We start from the raw sequence: 9,223 nt of genomic DNA, 5'->3' as shown, positions 1-9,223 counted from the left end.
TTCAACAAATTTTGTTAGAATTATTCTTAGATATTTGATATTTTTTATTCAAATGTGAATGGTATATTTTATAACTTACTTTTTCTGCTTGTTGCTGACATATTGATTTATATGAAACATTTATTTTTGAAAATTGATCTTGTATTCTGCAATATTGTTTAACTGCCCTCTTAATTCTTATAATTTATTTACAGATTTCTCTCGATTTTCTGTATCACAATTAGATCATTTGTGAATAATGACAAGTTTATTTCTTCTTTTCCTTGAATCCTTTGTTCCTTTCTTTCCCCCCCTCCTGCATTAGTTAAGACCTCCAGGACAATGTTAAACAAAATTGAATAGAAAAATAATAGGGAGCATTTTGTTGTTGATCTCAAAGGGAAAAGTTTCAGCATTTCACTGCTAAGTGTGTGTGATGTTTAGTCACAGGGATTTTGAAGTTATTCTGTATCAAATTAAGAAAGTTTTCACTAATTCCTTAGTTTATTAGATTTGACTGTTTTATTTTTTTTAAGTTTATTTATTTTGAGAGAGAGAGAGATTGTGTGTGCATGTGTAGGCACATACATGCACAGGGGAGGAGCAGAGAGAGGGTGAGAGAGAGAATCCCAAGCAGGCCCCGTGCTGTCAGTGCAAAGCCCTTCCCGGGGCTCCATCTCATGAACTGACCTGAGCCGAAACCAAGAGTCAGATGCTTAACTGACTGAGTGCCCCTAGATTTGACTGTTTTAAATCATGAATGGATGTTGAATTTTACCCAACACTTTTCTGCCTCTATTGCTCTGCACTGTCTCCTTTGTCACAAATCGAGTGTCCATATATGTGGACAAAATTATTTCATTTTTCTCAATGTTTGGAGCATACAGTGAACTACACTGCTTTTCAGATGTTAAAATAACTTAATCTTTTGCTGAGGTGAACATCATGATAAATCATCCTTTTTGTAAATGGCTAGATAGTATTTGTTTATAGTCTAGACTTTGCTTCTAGAACTTTGCATCTGTGATCATGAATCTAATTTCCCTTTCTTAAAATGTCTTTATCAGTTTTGGTATCAAGGTTATGCTTGCCTTATAAAATGAGTTGGAGGAAGTAGCCTTTCTCTCTATTATTTGGAGGAATTTGTATTCAATTGGCATTATTTTTTTCTTAAATATGTGGTGGACTTCCTTGGGGCCACCTCTGGGCCTGGTATTTGATTTGTAGGAATTTTATTTTATTTTATTTTATTTTATTTTATTAAAAAAAAATTTTTTTTAACATTTATTTATTTTTGAGACAGAGAGAGAGCATGAACAGGGGAGGGTCAGAGGAAGAGGGAGGCATAGAATCTGAAACAGGCTCCAGGCTCTGAGCTGTCAGCACAGAGCCTGACACGGGGCTCGAACCCACAGACCGCGAGATCATGACCTGAGCCGAAGTTGGACGCTTAACCAACTGAGCCACCCAGGTGCCCCGTTGATTTGTGGGAATTTTAAAAATATGGGCTTTATTGAGATGTAATTCACATGCCGTACAATTCTACTACTTCAAAGTGTGCGCGATTCGATGGTTTTTGGTACATTCACAGAGTTGTGCAATCATCACCACAATCAATTTTGGAACATTTTCACCAGCCCCAAAAGAACCCCAAACCATTAGCAGTCACTCCCCTTCTGTGGGAATGTTTTAAATTACAGATTCAATCGAGACTTTTCTGCTTCCTTCATGGTCAAACTCAATGCCTACACTTCAGGATTAGCTCTTCCCTGAGACTCCTGCTCCAGGATCGATGTCACTGAACAATGAGATACTGACTTTCCGTGGCGCAGTGCTGGGCACAGAGGCACACAGAAGGGAGATGAATGAATAGGGCAGAGCGCGCAGGCTTTACAGAACCCTGAGTTTTAGCATCAGGTTAGAGCTGAGCCTTTAGACAAGCTTAAACTCTGAATCTGCATCTTTGTCTGCCAAGTGGGGAGGCTAATCTCTATTTTTCAGGACTGAGGTGGGACAACTGAGCGAATGTGTGTAAAAGCACTTTGCAAACTGTAAAGTATTAGGGTATTATTACTGAAGGGCTGCCAGTTTAGCTAGAGAGACACAAATGACAAGTTCCGATACATGTGCAATGCTAGCATGTACAACAATAACAATATTTTTGAGTACTCACCATGTGCTGAGCACTGTTTTGTGTGTTGTATATGCGTCCCCGCATCGGATTCTTGCAAGACCCCTGTTAAGTAAGTGCTGCTGTTATTTTTATTTTACATTTACAGATGAGAAGAGTGGTGCTTGGGGGTCAAGTAAGTCCCTCAAGTTTACCGCGCTACAAAGGGCCATCCGTGGGGAGGGAGGGGTTGGTCAGTTTGGACTGACCAGTGATCCAGGAGAGAACTGCAGTTATGGCCTGTCAAGGAAGCCACCTGTCTTCACAAGGTACAAGTTATTCCAATAACCCTTACAAAGCAATCCCTCCCCCACCCTGGTGTCTCAAGGTCTCTCCTTCTCTCCACAATTTCTGTGAACGCTATCTCTTTGGCCTTCCTAAGCAGCACCCCCAGCACAACCCCAGCATCCACATTCTTCCCATAGCTTCACAAATGAGCTCCAGGATGGACGCAGAGGCTCCTGTTTCCATGGTGATGTGGGGAGGCTGGTACACCACCAGCCAAGTGTAGGCAGGCGATGCAGAGAATTGGCTCAGGATCCAAAGGTGTCGGCAGTAGCCAGGCTCCGGGAAAAGAGATGGATCCATGAGAAAGCCAAGTCTGAGTGATTGGACCTCCCTTGAGCTCCAGAGGAACATCCACCCCCACTGCGCCCCCGGCCCTCCCTAAACTTCTAATTTGGGAGAAGATAGGACCCTTGGGAAGGGAAGCAGTGGGGGCCCCAAAGCAGAAGCTACCGCCCTTGACTTGATTGAAAATGAAGCCTAATCTTGACAGGAAGGACTGCCCATCGCGGGGGTTGGGGGGGGGGCGGGGAGAAGGTCGGGGGGGGGGGCAGCGCCCCCTGCCCAGGCCCCCTGACTCACCTGGTCCTCTCTTCCTTGCTCTGACCTCATTCTTGGAGCGCGCGCTGAAGGAAAGCAAGGCAGCCAGCAGGGGGCAGAGTCTCCCACATTCAAAGCTTCTGCGGGACTCCTGCTCCGCCACCCCTGCTCTTACCAGGATTATTTTCAGTTGACAGGCTGCAAAGGCGCAGTAGGTGGATTTCGGGACTGGAGATCGGTTCTGGCAGGGGTTCTGGGAGGCGCTGAAGCTTTGGTCTTAAGCTGTGGGCCCCACTAGGGGAGGGGTATTTAAGGCCGCAGAGCTAGGGGCTGAACTGGCAAAGGTTTCTTCGGACGTTTTACTCGATCTGTTGAAAATATTAAAAACATCCTAACCCTGAGGAAGAGTCATAGTCATCCATTCAATAACTGTTCGTTGAGCATCAACAACTATATTCATGGATGGATGAATCCAACCAAAAACTAGTGTTTACTGATGCCTAAAAAGTTCTTAACCTTTTGGGGGAGGGGGGGCGCGGGCGGGAGGGGTTGTTACACATCCTGTGAGATTATGATAAAAAATACAGACTCTCTCCCAGGAAGAATGCACTACAAATCTATAAACATTTTCATATGATTTGGGGAGCCCTGTGAACCCCTGGAAGCTCATCCATGGGCCCCAGGGCGTAAACTCTGTCTATTATGGGCCCTGTGCTGGGCACTGAAGATCCAATAGCAAACTAGAGAAACATGATCTCTGCCCTGCCTGACTTTGACATCTAATGGGAAATACAGATAAGTAAAGAGATGGTTAAAATACAGCAGGGAAATCCCGGTGCTGGGAGACCCACTGGCCTAGACCAGGGGCCTTACAGAGGGCTTCCTGGAGGAAGTGATGGATAAACTGAGACCTGAAGAAGTAGTAGGAGCCGGCCAGGCAAAGACCTGAGGGAGAAGACTTGGGGCTGGGAGAAGAGCACATGGAAAGGCCCTGGTGGGAAAACAGCAATCCTGAGAAGCTGACAGCGGGCCTGTGTGGCTGGCTCAGAGATGCCAGGAAGGGGACCAAAAAGAAATGAGGCTGGAAGGATAAGTGCCAGTTTAGGTAGGGCCTGGGATGCAACAGAGAACAGGGAGACAGTTGCTGCCCTCAAGGACACAGATAAAGAAAGCTGGCAGGGAATGAGCCTGGATTGAGCATAGGGTCATAGGGGAGCAGGTGGGAGAAGCTTTAAACTCAGTCTTGGAGATCAGGCCCAGGGCCCAGGAAATAAATGGGGCTCAGTGATACACACACACACACACACACACACACACAGGCTTTATTCTCAGCATGGCCCAATGTGGGGCTTAAACTCACCACCCTGAGATCAAGACCTGAGCTGAGATCAAGAGTCGGATGCTTAACCAAATGAGCCACCCAGGCGCCTCTCAGTGATATATTCAGTGTTCTCAGAACACCCTCAACTTCTGAAAACAGCTGGATGGGGAAAGGCGGGGAGGTGTCACGAGTGTACCTTGATTTGACTGCAGCCTACCATTAGGACCTTTTATTCTTTGGGTGACCAGGGCTGGGTTGCAATAAACTCAGCTCTGCCTACTTTTTAAAGTACAGAGTTGTGGCCAGAGGCAACCATGGCCAGAAAAGCAGAGGAGGAGAGAGAGAAGTAGGCTTGGCCCCTGGCTGGAGGCCTAGGGGTGGGGAACTGGGAGAGCATAGGATGAAACAGGGAAGCTGGTGTTGCAATGATTTATTGCCAGTGATTTATTTTATTTAACAAACACTCATATTGTACTTACTACATGCCAGGCACTGTCCTAAACACTCAATAAATATTAACTCATAACATTCCTAGGAGATAGGCATGACCATCATCCTCATTTCACACATGGAGAAACTGAGGCAGTTAAGTAACTGGGCAAGATCAGGGACGTGACAGAGACACCATCTGAACCCAGCCAGGCTGGCTCCAGGGTCTATGCTCTTTATCGCTAAACTATGCTGCCTCGTGAAAGGAAAGGCAGTTGCAAGGGTGAAGCATTGAATCTGGGCCTCCCACATGAGACAGATGAGAATTCCACCATTGCAGCTCCTGGGACACTGAGAAAGTACTAGAAGCACCCACTACGTGGGAGGGCCCAGGGCAGTGGGAGGCGCTATGGGGAATGGTGAGGCTCTGCAGCTGGGGAGAGCTGCCAGAAACCAAATCGTAGGGGTCCAGGACTGGAGACGGAGGGGCACCAGATAAGAGACAAGGTCAAGGGACTGGGTGAGATGGCAGCTCCTACCGTAGTCTGTGAGATCTAGCCCCTGCCTCCCTTGTCAACTTCATCTCTTCCCGTTCTCCCCTCATTCACAATTTTGTCCCCACTGTTCTTTCCTGCCACAGGGCCTTCTCACTTGCTGTTGCCTCTGCCCTGAACACTTCTCCGACGTGCACACACAAACACCCACCCCTCCCTTTTCCTAAGCTGACCTCCGCTCATCCTTCAGATCTCAGCCTCAGTGTGGGTTCTTCAGAGAGGCCCTCTGACCTTCAATATCTGAATTAGATTTCTTCTGTTATTCTCTTATAGTAGTATCCTATTCTTTTCTTTGATCACCTACATCATAATTTGAAATTACAGACTCGATTGTCTGTTTAATGCCTGTCTCTCCCATTAGACTGCAAGCTCCTTGAGGGCAAGGACCCCATCTTATTCTCCACTGTAAACCTTGTTCCTCACCTAGTGCTGGGCATAAACATACTCCATAACATTTTGTTTAATGAGTTTATGAGTTTAGAAGGCTCTCAGAGATCTACTTGTCCAATGCTTCTTTCCCTCTACCGTATGCCCAATAGGTGATCATCTACCTTCTCCTTGGGTACTCCCAGTGACAGAGAACTCACTATTTCATCGAGAGGCCCATTCCACTTTTGAAGAGATTTAATATCAAAGAAAAATTGGACTCCCTGTTACTTCTTGGTCCTAGTTTGGCCCTCTGGAACTACATGTAATCAAGATAGTCTTTTTTTGTTTTAGTGTTTATTTATTTTTGAGAGAATGAGACAGAATGTGAATGGGGAGGAGCAGAGAGAGAGAGAGGGAGACTCTGAATCTGAAGCAGACTTTAAGCTCTGAGCTATCAGCACAGAGCCCGATGCGGGGCTCGAACTCTGGACTGGTGAGATCATGACTTAGGCTGAAGTCGGACGCCTAATCAACCCAGGCGCCCCAAGATAGTCTTTTAAACAGCTGCAGAGAGCCAGCATGCTCACCACCTCTGCCCTCAATCCTTGTCTGTGTCACCTAAACAGTTCTTACAGTTTTGGAAGGCTTGGTTTCTTAGCCCTTCTCTACCCTGGTCCCTTTTCTCAAGAAACACCCCCTTTGGTCAGCACACAGAATGTAGCCTGATTTATGAATTATTATCATCCTCCCCAGCCACCCCCAACTGGCATAAAGTCCAGCAGGATAAGGGAGGACAGGGAGGAGAAAGTGAGAAAAGAGAGCAGTTTCTTTCTCACCAACGGTTAACTGGGGATGTCTTTCTCCAGGAAACAATGTTATTAGTGATGGCTGGGGCCCCGGGCTAGTCCTGAACTAGATGTACCATTGTCAGCTCCGTTCTGGGTCAAATGGTCTTTCTGGACCCATTTAATACCTTTTCTCTGGGAAAAATGTGTTTGGGTTCCAAACAGGCAAGTTATATATAAACCCTTTAGATAACCAGCTTACAAATTGGGCACTGCTTCTAGAAGTATTTAGGTAACACCGAGTGGGAGAGTGAAGGGATGAGAACAGAGTGGGCTTGCTCGGAGAAGTTTCCAAGAGGTTTTTGGAGCAAAGATGGGGAAAGTGGTAAGGCACACAGGCTTCAGTCAGCAAACCTGGGTTTCGGTCTCAGCTCTGCACTTCATGGTTGTGAGACCTGCTGACTTTATCTAACTTCCCCTCAGGTTCCTCTCTGTAAGGAAGACCATAGTTTTTCCCTGACAGAATTGGAGGGGGCTTTTAAAGAGAGATTGTTGCGTTCAGTACAGTGCCTGGCACATGAATGCTGAGGAGTGGTGGGTATTGTAAGGTTTGCAAAACGGGTTTTTTTTTTTTTCCCTTCCACTGAGGGAACAAGGCTAACGTCCCTGAAGCCAACATGCCCCTGTCCCCGCAAGTGGGAGCCCAAGCTGATTAAGGTGAAGATGGTCCTAAAGAGACATTCCAAAGGATGGCTTCGAAAAGGGGGCTCCAGAGGGGAGTTAGGGGGACAAAAGGGTAGGGGCTCCGAGCGCGGCCAAAGACAGTGCTTCAGCACACACTGTTTCTGTAGAGTGTGTGTCCGTGTGGGTCCTGTGAGGCTCTGCTGACTGTGTGTGTCAGTATGACAATGTGTGCAAACCTTCTACCAGTCAGTGGGACTCAAGACTACCCTCCCTCTGTCAGGCTCCATTACTCAGCTTTCTGCAGTTCCAGGCCTTATCGCTTAGCTGTCTGCCCTCTGGCCTCTTCCTTTTGTTTACCAACTTGGCTGGCTTTCTCCTCTGGGAACAAAGGAGGTGTTCAGTTCTGGGCAGTGCGGGGCTCCTGCTACCCCACCCCCACTCCCTTCCCTTTCCAGGAGCACTGCCCCTCCTTGTCTCAGGCAGACCCCTTGGTTCTGAGAGGCCCCTTCCCACAGTTCCAGGGAAGGGAGAGACTGAGCTCCTGGATGGCACCCCCTTTTTCTCACCCCCTAGCCCCCATTCTTATCCCCAAAGAGGCCCCTAAAGCTTCACTTGTCTAGGCTGGAGGCAGCTCCTCTCCCCATTGTCTGGCCAGGATTTGGAAGCTCTGGTTTCCATAGCAACCCCTGGGCATTTAATTAAGGGAGGAGGCCTTCATCTCTTCTAGTCCAGGCAGTTCCAAATCTCTACCCGAAAAGGATACCCTGAGGGGGTGAGGAAGAAGCATTTTCCTCCAGTACAGCACAATTCTGGCTTCGGGGCTGAGCCCATTATAGCTTTCCCAGCCCGCCCCCTCCCACCTGCCAGGCCCATCCCCACCCCATACCAGAGCCGGCTGGGGAGACCTCTCAAACCAGTGAGGGCAAACCCCAGGTCCCAGGATAGCAGGGGTTTTGAGGGGTGGTAGGCACCCTCACCCATATACACTGACTGTTGCTTTGTTTACTGGGGTGGGTGAGACTTCCACACTGGCCCTGCTATCCAATTGCTTTACCGTGGAATGGGTTCCGGACTCCTTGAACTCCCTGAAAAGGAATGTCAAATGTTGTATATAAAAGTTCATTACAAGCGTTCTCTTGGGTACTGGGTACACAGTTTTCATCCGAGCCACAAAAGGGATCTGTGATCTCAAAACGGTCCCTGGCTCCTCTGCCATTTGCCGGCTGTGAGACCTTAGGCAAATTCCTTCACCTCCCTGGGCCTCCCAGTCCTCATCTGTAAAGGGGGATGATAATACTTCACAAGATTGTTGATGTCTGGTGAGAACTTAGTAAGGGGTGGTTGTGATCGTTTCTGTTACTATGAGAGAGGGTGAAATGGAAGATCCTGAAGCTTATCCTCTCTACACTTACATCTTATAACATCACTCTGCCCTCTCAGTGGGAGGCATTCCCCCCCCCCCCCATTCCCTCTCAGCCCCACCCAGGCTGCTGGAAAGTGCTCCCGGACTCTGATCGGAAGCTGGCAGCTTTCAAGAGCCTCGTCATGAGGTGGAATTTCCATGCTCTGGTCACTGAGATCCCAATTCCTGAAATTCCTGCCTCCGGTTTCTCAGCTGTGGCCTGTGACCACTTTTCCCCATTTCTGGTTAGGTTACTGTGTGTGTGTGTGTGTGTATGTGTGTGTTTCCTTTTCGCAGTATTTTTAGACTTAGGAGAAAATAAACACAATTCACACACTAGCACCTTTCTGATTGTTTGGTTCCTCACAGACAGGAGGGTGGGGGCACTTCTTTCCCCTGTGACGGGTCTTCAGCTCTGCTCTCCCCATACATCCTTACCTTCTGTTGAAAATTCCCAGACTTACCCCACCCATCTTGCCCCACACTGCCTCTCCCATCCCTTTAGCGTCGATAAATGCAGATTGTAACACAATTCTGAACTGTACGTGTCTCTGGGTCTTTTATCCTTGTTATATTTTTATCTTGTTTCCCTCTTGGAAAATTCCCCCACTGTGGCATATTTTTTCCCTCTCTTCAGAAGAGGCAACTCTATCCAGGCAGCTCTTGGCTTGTTCCGTTGTGATAGCATCCAGATCCAAAGGAGGG

This window comes from Panthera onca, chromosome B4, assembly GCF_046562875.1.
Source record: "Panthera onca isolate mPanOnc1 chromosome B4, mPanOnc1 haplotype 2, whole genome shotgun sequence".
NCBI classification, from domain to species: Eukaryota; Metazoa; Chordata; class Mammalia; order Carnivora; family Felidae; genus Panthera; species Panthera onca.
The sequence above is the reverse complement of the archived record's forward strand: the minus strand, read 5'-3'. Positions refer to the sequence as shown.